General features: G+C 32.3%; 1 long non-coding RNA gene across 1 annotated transcript; it reads left to right on the top strand.

Moving 5' to 3' along the window:
• Nucleotides 1-9,170: 9,170 nt before the first annotated feature.
• LOC134693527 (uncharacterized) lies at nt 9,171-11,077 on the top strand. Its single transcript, XR_010102418.1, has 3 exons — nt 9,171-9,271; nt 10,576-10,698; nt 11,041-11,077. It is a non-coding gene; the product is annotated as an uncharacterized LOC134693527 (long non-coding RNA).
• The last annotated feature ends 3,254 nt before the right edge of the window (nt 11,078-14,331 follow it).

Below are 14,331 nucleotides of genomic sequence, written 5' to 3'. Positions count from 1 at the left end.
AGAACATGACTATCTATGTTCTTTAAATATAACAATTGAATACAGAATATTTTTGTGACATTGATATTCTTTCGAATATAATTGGTTTAGGATATTTGCTAAACGATTCGCACTTCCTTGTTAGAAAAACTGTATTTCGATTATAAATATCTCTATAGATTTTCTTACTTTTTAAAAAGCCAGCATGGCTTTTCCGTGGTTGTTTGCCGCGGTTTATGTCATATTTCATGTCAGGTAAATATAGTTATTTTGATGGTTTAATTACTTTAATGTTATCTAAATGGAAAACAATCATACATGTTACTTATTTAATGATAAATGGTTGTGAAGAGAATTATTATAATCATGAAAAAAATGAAAAAAAATAAATATTGAAGTTCAAAGAAAATTCAAAACGGAAAGTCAAATGTCAACATCACAGACTCAAAAAACAAGTTCCACATCACGATAGCGACACAAGTTTTAAACCCTTATATATTAACTTTTTATAAGCCTCAATAATTCAATAGATTGCTCTTCTATCCACCGACTTACGTACAAGGCATTAGAAAATGCAAATGAATTGGGCAGCAGATATGTCATAAATGATGCGCATAATTTCTAATCTGATAAAACCAAATAAACAGAAGATAAATCTTTTATTTTAATTTCTTAATCAAAACGTTTAAGTATAATATTTCATTTATTGTTTATTAATATTTCACAGATAAATACTAATAGTTAATGTGTTTAAAAGATATATAAAGACGATCCAAACAAAAGCCAGGTTTGAAAATAAACGACGCATTGTAGTTATTGTGCTCGAATTTGAAAAAAAACCCAGGAAATCTCGCTCGGCATACGACATTAAGAGACAAAATTTTCTAAGATGTGAGGTTTCCTCGTCGCGAAGTACTGCTTTAGTTCCCTAACAGTTTTATTGATAGACTCTACCAGTTCCAAAAAATTGTCTAGTGACATCAATATAAAAACAAGATTAGGTCTGATTTTAAATAAATAAACCCTTCACAAAAGACCAAGTTGCACAGAAAATAACAGCTATATGTCACCGTACGGCCCTAAACAATGAGCAAAACCAGTACCGCATAATCAGCTATGAAATGACCCGACATAACAAATGTAAATCAATGCAAACTCGAAAAATAACGGACCAATGTAGGTACATGAAATTAACGAAGAAAAAATATGTAACAGAGTAAAACCACTGAATTACAGTCTCCTGACTTAGGATAGGCATACATACAGACTGGACGGGGTTAAACATGTTAGCGGGATGCACACCTTCATAAGTACGATGCCAATGTTTTTTGCATAGAAGGAGGTTTTCATTTTATCAAAAAGAAGTCTGAAAAATAATAATTAATCAAGAAAATATTAATATTTATCAATTGTCATCTATATTAATGTTGCATTTTGTTTTACATTAATATTTAATTTCTTTCAAGATAACTAGTACTGATATTAATAAGTACTCTTATTATATGTATTCATCAATTATTCTTTTATCTTACGTGATCTGATTCTTTTGGGTATATTATAGCTTCCCTCTTCTCTATCTTCCTTATTTATTTGTCATGTTGTATAATCTTTTCTTCAATTGGTAATGGTAACTTCATTGGGGTGAAACAGCGTTGACCGAAGTACATTTTGTTTGACGCTGGAAAGGGTTTCATTCTTAAAATGAGCACACGATCAACGCTTTTACAGCCCTATAAAGTTACAGAAAGAAGCATGCAACACTTATAAATACATTTTTCTAGCAAGGATCATACAATTACGAATTTTGTTATTTTCTAAATTTATTTCACCTGAGTGTGTACTTTATTGTTATCATGAAAGAAAAGTTTTCTTGTGTAATGCAATTTCTTAAAGAATAACACGTGATGTACAGTTAGCTAATTATAATATCCTATTATAATGAAACATATATCTAATGAAATTATTACCCTGTGAAAGAAACATATACATCATAGAAGCCATATAAAAAAATGCATAACTATGTATTCTGGAATCTAATTCTATACTAATAATTCTAAAACAGAATTTCGAAGTTGTGCACAGAAATATTTTTCATTTCATATCTGGCGTGAAAATGTCTCCGTAACGATCAGAAAAGTTACAAATGTCAGCGGGAAGATGACTATTTGATAATCAATAACGTTCAATCTTAATAAACTCCATTCTATATCATGAATAACACTAAAAAGTATCTTTTTAGTTAAGTTTAGTTAAATATAGCTTACGACAGAACTCTTATTATTTACTTGGATAGCGATTAAATTTTGAATAAAAAATGAAATGTATTAATTAGAATGCTGTGTGATCACTTGTTTATCGTTATTGAAATGTGATAAAAATATTGAAAAAACTAAATTTTCCAAACATTTGGACCAACTTTTTCTAATGTTTTGATAAGAAATGCAATAAAAGAAAAAAAATACGCAAATGCATGAATAACGCAAGACAAATATAGTCTGGTGACGTTATTTCATTATAAGATTGATATGAGGAAGTTGGATAATATTCCCGAAGTCGTTAACCCTTGAAAAATTCTATTCACTAAATTCAATGTCATATCACTGATAACCCATTGCTCTACATATCAGTTACATATAACATTGTTGCATTTTCATATTCTTCATATCTATTTGCATAATGTTACCGAGTGATAATATGATAAGGACAATAACTGCATTTTTAAAAATTGTATCACTACGTCATGACGAGTGTTTCCTTTTAAGAAAATAAAGTTTCAAATTGCTTAAGGTAGTATTAGAATCTTACATAAATATGATAGCATGTGTTCATACTTTGCAAGAACGTAGTCTATATTGATATATGTTCAAAAATGTAATAAAATAATGGGTCACTGCTTATTTTCTCAAGCTACAGATTGGGACGAAATTTCAAATGTTTGGATTTGAGCGTTGCTAATGAAAGTAAATCCAGGTAAAGCGCTTCGGACGCATGCATTTATTTAATATGTTGTTTTCATTTTTTGTGTGATAAAATGACACATATTATCTTGATTATACATAAAGAAACTAAACAAAATGATAGAATTATAAAATAAATTAAGTAAGGGTAGCTTTCAAACGCTGCTTTGGTCATATAAAAAGAAAAAAATAGGGTCACCGTCAGGGGGAGAATTTAAGTTTTTTAGTGTACTGGTCAGCCGGACCAGTGGACCTGAAAATCTACTGGTCCGGCTCAAAATTTACTGGTCCTGCAAAAATGACATTCATTTGATAACCACTAAAGATATGACAGATGTTTAGTTTTATTTTTCTCAGCTGCTTTCCTCACCTTTATTCCAGTTGATATTTGAGTTTTCTGTTTGTTCATGAGCAAGTACAAAATCTTACTTTAAATTTGAAGATCCTCTTACAAAAATATATTTTTCATCAAGGTCTGTCACTGCAAGTTGTTCACATGTTTTGCAATGTATAACATTACGATCGACTTTACAATTTCGAGATCTTTTCCCAGAATATTTTATAGTTACGTTTCCGTTTATCAATTTAAAAAATCTTCCTTTTGAATGTCGCTTAATTAATTAATTTGTTTTGCCAGGCATTTTAATTCCATCCCAAAATTTCCACATTTTGTGTAGTGCGCTCACCTGGGATATTAATTAAATACCTTTAAAATAGTACCCCAAGTACCCTAAAATAATTTCTGAGGCGTACTTTTTTGTAAACAAACAGAAAAAGAGATGCAATCATGCAGTGATTTGAACAAAAAAACATTACTGGTCCGCTGGACCACCAGCTGACAAAATATACTGGTCCGATAGAAATTCTACTGGTCTCGGACCACTGGACCAACGCCAATTTCGACCCCTGGTCACCGTGCGTTTTTTTTTTCTGGCTAAAATACAAAAAAGGAAAGTTCCACGTAGATACCTTCAGAAAATGCACTGTCTTAGAGTTACCTCCCCTTAAAAGACAAATTTAAACACATTAAAAAACAATCAAAATAGTCTACACTTGTAAAATACTAATATTTAAAAATTTAAAAATTATGTTTTTTTAATCGTTGTTTGAAATGAAAATTCACAATAAATATCAACATTCCTGCATCAATAATGGCTAATTTGCTTGACAAACTCGCCCTAAAGTTTTCTGATATTTTACAATCAAAGATGGCGAAATACACCCATACCTTCTCATGCTTCTTAACCGTGCATATTGGCGACAACTTTAAAAAACAAAACAATTTAGAAATCACTAGTTTCAAAATTATCCCTGTTTGAATTAAAATATCCAATACGACTTGTCTTGTCTAAAAGACCCAAAACATTCAAGACGTATTATGAAAGTTATAATAAAAAGCAACCTTCTTCTTCGAGTTACTGTAAACAATGATGAATGAATAATAGCAAAACTGTGAAACTAGGCAAAAAAGGTTCTTAATATACATAGTCAAAGTTTATACAGATGACCTTATGTGGGTTGAAGTTTTTAAAGCTCAAAGATATGTATCTTCGTTGCTATACAAGCTTTATATGTATCATATATTCTTGATGTGCAAAGGTTTTTTTATGAACAATCCTGATAAAGTTATTCAGAAAAGCTCTATCAGCGCAAACCTCTTAAGTGGTACCTACATTTGTTTAAAATTTTAATAAGGCTTTAGTAAAAGCTGTGTTCATGTTTTTTTTTAACATGTATATGAAAATTCTGGTTATTTAGAATTGCAGAGGCAGGAATTTGCTACTCGTCTTATGTCTGTAGCCAAGTAAGGTATCATTCATCAAGATACTATGCTTCGTGCGGATGGATCAATTGGGATAGATGTACACGCCACAGGTATGACCATTGTTCGAAATTTACTATTAAAATGAAAGAAACATTGATCTTTTTAATGTAGTGCTTATACTTTTTGTTTCTAAGTACAAGTTTATAATGTTAATGTAATGAATGTAGGAAATAAAACGGAAAATTATAGAATGCAGATTTACTATATAAAAAAGAAGATGTGGTATGATTGCCAATGAGACAACTACCCACAAAAAGACCAAAATGACACAAACATTAACATCTACATGTATAGGTCACCGTACGGCCTTCAACAATTAGCAAAGCCCATACCGCATAGTCAGCTATAAAAGGCCCCGATAAGACAATGTAAAACAATTCAAACGAGAAAACTAACGGCCTTATTTATGTAAAAAATTGAACGATAAACAAATATATAACAAATAAACAAACGACAACCACTGAATAACAGGCTCTTGACTTGAAACAAGCACATACATAAATAATGTGGCGGGGTTAAACATGTTAGCGGGATCCCAACCCTCATCCTAACCTGGGACAGTGGTATAACAGTACAACATAAGAACGAACTATAAAAATCAGTTGAAAAAGGCTTAACTCATCAGATAGACAAACAATAAAAGTGGACGTGGCCGGGTACTTATACATCCCGACACAAAAAGACACAATGAACCGATCTGAGAGTACTCGCAGTTATCTGACAGCTAGTTCAAAGCCACTTACAACTAATAAAAAAATCATGCCTCTAAGACTAAACAATCAATCCGTACACATCCGACATACATTGGATTTAGTGTAAAAGAGGGACGAAAGATACCAAAGGGACAGTCAACTCATAAATCAAAAACAAAATTACAACGACATGGCTAAAAATGAAAAGACAAACAGAAAAACAATAGTACACATGACACAACATAGAAAACTAAATAATAAACAACACGAACTCCACCAAAAACTAGGGGTGATCTCAGGTGCTCCGGAAGGGTAAGCAGATCCTGTTCCACATGTGGCACCCGTCGTGTTGCTTATGTGATTTCAAATCCGGTAAGTAGTCTAATTCGGTAGGTCACATTCATGAAAGGGAAGGGGATTGTAGTTACGACGTAAGGAACATATCCAATATTATTTGTGAAACGGTTATTCCATAACGGTTAACCAACTCGTGATGGCGTCTGTATAATTTACGAAGGGATGATTTCAACTTCACCATTTGGAACTCTTGGTTTAATAGCTTCCTTGTGAGCAGTAACACTCTATCAAGAAAATCACGAAAGACGTCATAAACAGCCAGAGACAAACATGAACATTACGTGCATTCACAGATATAAATGTTTTTTTCAGACATAACAAAAAGATTTGCACTGTTCAAAGATGTTGATATTGCCAGCGAATGATAAAATATCAACAGAAGGACATGTTGTCCAAATGTTTCATGTACAATACCTTTTTAGGCTTTTATGTAAAAAACGATTCTGTTATAAACTTGCAAAAACCGATCGCGATTTGAGTTCGGTCAACAATCTGTGTGTTCCTGCTAAAAATATAATCTTTTCTGAAAATACTTGGTGTAAACTCTTGTATGGTCTGGCTAGTTTATAAGCAAATCAAGAAAATAAGAACTTATAACACACGTCTTTTAAATTTTGACGTTATGATTGGTAAAACACCGTGACGTGGTAACCCTTTAGGGATCCGTATAGGATTAAGAACGACACGTGTATGTTGATAGATGAAAGTCGTTGTTATTCTGCTGTTAACATGTTGTAATCATGACTATTATATCCTTTATTTGTGCGTTTCTCTATGATAAGAGTCCTGGCATCTGTATGTGCTGTGTTCTTGTCGAGTTTTTTTTTTATTTTGACGATATATTAAAACATTGCCAAATACACCAATTTTTTGTGACATGTCTCGTACAAAGTCAGAAATACGGCAGTTGTTACCAGCTTATTCGTTTCTGTGATTTATTGGTTTTTGTTTTTGGTGTCTTTCAGAATTTCTGTTCTCCCGTTGTTTTCCTCTGATAGTTGATGTTTTTGCTTTTAGTTTGAAAGAATCGTTATATCAATTTCTTTCTCTAAATCGATTTATGACTTTGAACAGCGGAATACTACTGCTGCCTTTGTTTTCCATAAATGCTGACAGCATCGATTCATGATTGTATATGTAATTTTAAACATTACGTAGCAGGACAAGTCCCGTGTGCAATATTTTGTAACTGCCTACGGATCTACAGAAGGCTAGTCAAATTTCACAGGGAGTGAGCCCAAAGGTTTGGCGATTTTCGTATTGATTTTACTCATCCTTTTGTGGATTCCTAACAGGTCAAGAGCAAACTATATTACTTAAATTGTAAATGTTATGATTTGTATTTCTTGTGTCAGTACAAAAAATGACTCATTACTAATATATATTTTTCAACGAGTAAGGGAACATAAATTTCTTCACGAAAGTCCGTGTTCCTTATTGAAAAAAAAAATGCTAATCGCAATGCATTTTATTATTTTTTTGCTTGGAATTAACAGTATTTCATATACCATTAATCGTATTAAATTATGTTTTTTATTTCGTTTGTTTATTTTTCACATCACATATTTCCTCTGAATTTGTTTAGGACGAGCAGCACAACGTATTACAGTACTTGCTATACTTCATTTTGTTGTTCTGGTTATACTGGATCGTCTTGTTTACAAGGTAATATTAACACATTAAGCCATATGTATTTCATATCTTACTATAGTCGGCGTCACATACAATTTTCACAATGATTTTTTGACAAAATTTTGTTAAATATCAGTCGCGTTCACTCGGGATGATGTTTTTCAATTAGCAGAAGAAAAATCCAGTCCCAATATACACTACTGTCCTACTTTTTTTTGTGTTTGTACGATATAATCCTTTTTGTTTCAAGATTATTTAAATTGAAAAACCGCCATCTTATATTCTTAGGAGAATTCCTAATTTACATTACATTCGTTTTTCTCCGGTAGTATTATTGTCATTGATGATATAATTTCCCGCACTTTTGCATCAAAATGATCATAAGCTCCGAAAGAGACACGAGAAAAAAGACAGCACTTGGAACCCCACGGCAACACTTCCGGCATTTACAATGTCAGATTCCACCATACACAATAATCTTGGATTATATGAAGGTCAGGATTATACAGTGTAATCACAATACAAGGTAGGACAGTAGATGATTTTTGGAATGCTATTTGATTCCGTTATATAAAAAAGGTCATCTTGAATGAATGCAGTTGTTAGCCGAATTTCAACTGAAAATAATGTGCCAACTTTACGTGACGGCGACTATATACTAAATCAGGTCTTATCAAAGTTATTTTAGTAACTATAGACTAAAAACATTCATATCGGAAAGACTAACCATGCTTGCTGTTCAGTGCGAGCTTAGGTACCGTGTTGAAGACCGTAACTTCAACTATAATGGTTTACATTGATGATTGTGACTTAGATAGAGGATTGTCTCATTTGCACTCATACCTCATCTTCCTATATCTATGTAATATCATTCAGAATGGAAAACGAAACACCAAAAACAACGTTGGCAACGCAATATGCTCTGAAGGCCAGTGACAAATTAAAGCAATTGAAAGGCCAAATAAGATATCAGAAAGGCACACCCTCCCTAGTACACCAAAACTAGTTAATTTAACTTGTCTGCATAATCATTAGAACTGACTGTTTGCTTTTGTTATTTCCTTCAGTTATACTCTTGGAAATACATACCTTTTAAACATAATTCTATGGAGGAATATAAATTTCACCAGCCCAGTAGTCAACACTTTGGTGTTGACATGAATATCAATAATGTGGACATTTTTATAAATTTCCTGAAAACAAAAGTCTGTTTTTTTTTTTTAAAACTAATGATTTTCTTATCCCAGGCATAGATTACATGAGCTGTATTTGGCACAACGTTTTGAATTTTTTGAATCCTCAATGCTCTTCAACTTTCTACTTGTTTTGGCTTTATAAATATTTTGATATGAGCGTCACTGATGAATCTTATGTAGACGAAACGCGCGTCTGGCGTACTAAATTATAATCCTGATACCTTTGATAACTATTTAAAAGTATTTTGTCATACCTTTTTTTTACACAACGGTTGCAGATTCATTCTATGCAATGCCTTTATTCCAGTGCCCAGTATATACAAAAATATGACCAAAAAATATTTGTATTGTTTATGGAGAAACACTTTCAGCATTATATATTTAAAAATTGATTATCCATCCAAATGCAACTTTGTATCGTCATGAATTTACCGTTTTTTTATATTTTGGAGAGAAAAAACCCTAATTTATCACATACAAATGTGTATTATTTCATAAATCTTTGTACCAATTTGCGTTATGTTTTTTATACAGCTCTATGCAATGGGATTACTTCTTGTCCAAATGGAGGAACCTGCTCAATGCCGAACACTTGTGTATGTGCCCCGGGATTTGGAGGATCACAATGTTCAGGTAAATATTTCAGTCAACCACAGAAACTTTCAATGTAAATTTGAAAGAATGTCACGTGTTTAATTCTATCATAAAACTAGATATACTAGTACATTTGACTATGTAAGGACCTCAAAATTAGCGCCCATTTTTGAAATAATTATGAAGTTCATATTTGATTGATTGTTATTTAAACGTCCATTGTCAAAACATTACATGCAATTTAAAGAATAGAACTATGTACCAGTAACTACAATCTGTAGCTACAGTACGGTAGTAATCGACTGAGATGAAAGGCTAGATATGTTGACTGCCAATGAATATTGTGTTTAATAGCTTTAGCGAATACGATACAGTTTTGATCCCGTATTTACATTTTGATAAAATTCCACATTTTTTACCTGTTTAAATCAAATATGTAATAAAAAAATATACCTTCATGCACTACTTTTTGAGTAAAATGAGGTCAAAATTTTGTATATTTGCTCAAAATTCGGATTTGTGGACGCATTTTCTTTGTCGAAAGAAAGACATAACTTTTTAGTTAAAAAAGATACAAAAAAAAACCCAACTGTTTTTTGTTAAACTGTTTGTAATTTCTGTATTTTATTTGTATCTAAAAATTTATACATTTATATTCAGAAAAAATCTCATATTTATCCAATTTTCATGACTGTAGAAAAAAAAACATAATTTTTTGCTGTATAATTATCAAATTAAAATAAATTGCATATTTACATTTCAGGAAATTTGGCACACATTATCTTTGTGTAATCAAACCAATTGGCATTTAAAAAATAAACTCGTTTTCAAGTAAAATAAGTTTGAATGATAAAATCAGTCGAAAACTGAATCTTTTACCGATAAGTCATAGTTTGAAGTTGCAAAAATAACAATTTACGTTAGCAACGTCATTACCTTCCCTGTAACTGTTTCGTATACCCTTAATATCAAACGTTGTTCACTGGTTTGTCTCTCATTTAGGAGCTTAATTTAATGTATTGTAAGTTCCGAAAGCTTTAATTGGTGATTGAGGGGTCGCAATTTTAATTAACTGGCGACGTATTAGCTAAGAAAATAAACGGGTAAGTGGAACCATTAAATCACCAATTGATGCGTTTAGAGCTTAAAATACAGTTTAAGGTAAAATACTAGTATCTATAGTATAACAAAACTGACAAAAAACGACGTCTCTTCATACAATTTCAAACAATCTGTCGTACGTCGCCTGCGCAATTGAAAATAAATGCCGTGACATTATCCAATTAAAATAAACGTTGCAAACAATTTTTAATTATGATGAATCTGTATTTATGCATTTGTAGATATTAACGAATGTCAGACAGGAACAGATAACTGCCAACAGAATTGTATAAATACACATGGATCCTTTACATGCTCTTGTGGATCTGGATATATCATGAACAGCGATGGTGCAACATGTACAGGTACAGGATGTATAATAAATAATAATTTGATCGTGATGCTCGTGTAAGTACAAAAAAGTATAAAAAAGTGATTTGATAGAAAAGAAAACGAAAAGTGCATCTTTCGTACAAAATTTTGACCCTGACATCAACCGAAAATTCGAATTTCCGTCCTAATCTACAAAACAGATTTCAATAACTGAAAACTGTAAGAAAGATTTCTTTCCCTATCGCAAAGAGGGACGAAAGATAATAGAATTTAATCCCTAAGTGGCTAGTCGTTTTGTATGTATCACTTTGTAGAATTTGTTGAAGAAGAAAATGTCTAGTCATTATACACTAATAGTTTCTTCCTTTTTGTAGATATAAATGAATGTCTTGGTGAGAATGGTGGCTGTAGCGAGTATTGTAGAAATCTAAACGGATCATATGAATGCTACTGTAAAGAGGGATTACATTTATCAAGTGACAACGAAACATGCATAGGTAAAAGTCACATATTTAATGATTTGCATATATTGGTTTTTGTAAACTGCAATTTCCATATATGACCAAATTTTTGTTAATTTGCATATCGGTCATTGTGTCGCATTATGACGATATCCATAACAATAGGATTATCATGATGATATATCCTGCAAAAAATAAACATGCAAATGTACCAATACCTGAGGCACATCGATAATTTGTCCGTTTATATATAATTTGAACATTAGTTTGTTTGCCTTCTTTTCATAAACAGATGGACATTATATGTATCTGTTTTGAGATTTTTCGAATTAAGCCTTTTTAGTTTGAAAATAGAAAAAAAATCAAGACTATACGGATAATTTGTTTTATTTATTTAAAGGACATTTCCAAACTTTATTATTTTTCTTTTAATAATATGATTTACTCTCCTGATCGCTAATACGCTTGTTTATCAAGTTTAATTTAGACACCTTTACACGCACTTAATGAATTAAAATCACAGTATAAGTGTATCATTTGTATTGTTTGGTACAGATATTGATGAATGTGTCTCTAACAATGGCGGATGTGGCCAAGTATGCAAAAATGATCATGCTGTTTTTCGATGTGAATGTCATCAAGGATTTAGTCTTGATGAAAATGGGAAATCATGTAATGGTACGTAATATATAATTTATTGAAATGAAATAGAACATAATGAATGTCATTTGTTGGAAACCTTATCATGTAACTTATGTTATTCGAAAATTTCCGTACTGGCTTTCCATAGTCTATTTGTACGACTTTGCCCCCCGCAGAGCTATAGAAATACAGCACTTTTACAGGTGTTACACGGACTCTGTTTAGTTGTTACACGGACACTGTGTACGAATAGAATCACTCGTGCATGATCAGTGAGTTCGTGGGCACTTAAACTTTCAATTAGATTTGATCTTTTTGGTTCACCGACTTATTTCTTGTCTTTTAATTGGAACAAAATATTTTGCGTGAGCATCAATATCTTTTTAAAAAAAATTCCAGTAAAATACTATTCATTTCAGTACACTAAGGGATTCGACATTTAACTTCAAAAAGGAGGGGGTTATGGTTTTCTCCTAGAAAATATATTTATATCCCAAAATTTATTAAAGTCAAGCAGATGACAAATTAATGTTTTGCATGATTCCTGATTTTTCGAATACCGTAACTAGTGCTAATTTAAACAAAAAACATTTGGGCGTAAAGGTAAAAAAGTAAATAGTTGATATACTGAAAGAAGAACATACCGCCTCCTTTATGTAGCAAAATATTCGGTCAAAAAATATTTTCTTAATATATGGACATGAATAGTATTTTGGACAATGCTGAAAGTAAAGAAATGATGATACTGACGTGTATATTTCAATAAAAATAAGACAGGAAAAAGTAAATAAAAATCAAACCTTTTCAAAAGATCAAATCCCTATTAACTCACCAATGCACGATTGATCCTATAAACAAAAAGTGTTCATGTAATACACGTCTAACTAAACAGCAAATCTAGAAGAAAATCATTCAACTTATGTCTTCAATTTTTAAAGTATATGCATGAATTTATATAATATAAAGACAAAATCCTTTTTTTCATAAACATTGCATTCACCAATTAAGTAGGAAATTTATTATTTTGCTACATTTATGTTTTTATCGAATTTATTTCAGTGGCGAATCCAGGTCCAAAACCAGGACAAAACAGGGGGGGGGTCCAACTGTATGTCCCCATTTAAATGCATTGATCGTCCCAAAAATGGTTGTTCTAACCTCTGCGACCCCGACCACATGTTTTTAGCAATAAACGCGTTTTGTTGTACGATTTTTTTTTATGGAGGGAACGTTACAAACGTGTATACGGTGGTTGGCGCTTGTTGGCAGCTCCCACTTTGAAGTCGAGTAAATCTTTATTAATGTGATTATCGTATGTGAAATTTGCTCTGGAAGTGTAGAATAGTTTTACAAATATTCAGAAATACAAAACTGTGGCGAACTTGATCAAATAAATGGATTAGATACACATTTATTTTCCATTAACATTTTTGTTTACACTGTGTTTAAATGACCGTGAACTCATTTCTTTCAAGGAGGCTATTTTTAGCCACGATACTAAACAAAACAGTAATCAACCGGCCGTGGACGATAAACTACAGTACAGTCAACGTGAAACTTGCCCATCGCACCAGGCGTGGAACTAAAGGTGGAAGGAAAGTTGTTCGTTCTATTCGTACTTTGGTAAGTTCACAAAAAAATTGACAAACTCGTAACTACTGAGCTCATTCCAGACGGATACGATATACATCAGGTATCACGAAAAGACCAAAGAGGCGGCGGTCTAGCTGTTGTCTACAAAACGAATCTTGATGTCAAATTAGTTAAAAACGATTGTCATTCTACCCATTTCGAACTAATGGAGTGTAAAAGTGCTACAAAAAATCAACACCTTCGATTATGCGTGATATATCGTCCACCTCCATCTAAAGCGAACAAATTCCGAAATTCAATCTTCTTCGAGGAATGGTCACGGTTTCATGATCGTACTGTTGTTGTTTCAGAAGAACTTATCATAACAGGAGATCTCAACTTTCATCTAGACGATCCGACGGATAGTGATGCACATAAGTTTCCATAAACACTCGAGGAACATGGACTCTTGCAACATGTCACCGGTAAAACACATGTACATGGTCATACTCTCGATGTAGTCATAACGAGAGAAAACAGTTCTATTTTGAGTGATATACCTTCAATTCAGGACCCACATCTCTGTGATAACAAAGGCAAACCCTCTGGCGACCATCTAGCAATTTCGTCACAAATTAACATCAATAAACCACCAAAACAGTGCACAACAGTGACATTTCGGAAATATCGTGATATTGTAGTCAAAGATCTTATCACTGACTTGAATAATTCCGCCGTTCTTTGTTGTCCGGAAGGATCATCAGATGAACTGGTGAAAGTATATAACTCTGAAGTTCAAATTATCATCGATAAACATGCTCCGTTACAAACAAAAGACATTTTGCTAAGATCTAACACGCAGTGGTATACCGATGATTTGCATTCAGCAAAAAGAGAGCGCCGGAAAGCTGAGAGACAAATGCGTAAAACTAATTTAGAGGTGCACAAACAGAATTATAGGGACAAAAGTGTACAATCAAACATACTGCA

This window comes from Mytilus trossulus, chromosome 12, assembly GCF_036588685.1.
Source record: "Mytilus trossulus isolate FHL-02 chromosome 12, PNRI_Mtr1.1.1.hap1, whole genome shotgun sequence".
NCBI classification, from domain to species: domain Eukaryota; kingdom Metazoa; phylum Mollusca; class Bivalvia; order Mytilida; family Mytilidae; genus Mytilus; species Mytilus trossulus.
The sequence above is the reverse complement of the archived record's forward strand: the minus strand, read 5'-3'. Positions and strand labels throughout refer to the sequence as shown.